Source organism: Bison bison, unplaced genomic scaffold, assembly GCF_000754665.1.
Source record: "Bison bison bison isolate TAMUID 2011002044 unplaced genomic scaffold, Bison_UMD1.0 scf7180017864111, whole genome shotgun sequence".
In the NCBI taxonomy this organism is placed as follows: domain Eukaryota; kingdom Metazoa; phylum Chordata; class Mammalia; order Artiodactyla; family Bovidae; genus Bison; species Bison bison.
Window position 1 is genome coordinate 504,103 of NW_011494683.1, and position 392 is coordinate 504,494.

Consider the following 392-nt stretch of genomic DNA (forward strand, 5'->3'; position numbering starts at 1 on the left):
CACAACTCCAGCCCACTCGGCTCACCCTCCCTCCGGGGCAAGGGGCGGGTCGGAGCCGGGGTAGGGGAGGCCCTGGAAGGGTCCCCTCCCTTCTCACTTCCCGCAGCCTGCTCTTCCTCACTTTCTCTCGGCGCCTCCGCGCGGGGTCGTGCGGAGGGGCTGCGTGAGGAGCGAGGAACGGACAGACAGCCACCGGACCGCGCGCCCCGGTCCGGAGGGGGACGGGCTGGGGGGACCAGAGCCGTGCACGGCCCCCACCCAACCCGAGCCGGGCGGCGCGGCCAGGCGGCGGCCGGACACCCGCGCCCTCGAGGCTGGCTCCGAGGGCTCCGCCGGGCCCTCCCCCTCCGCCCGCCGCCGCGGCCCCTCCCTGCCGCACCCTAGAGGCCGCC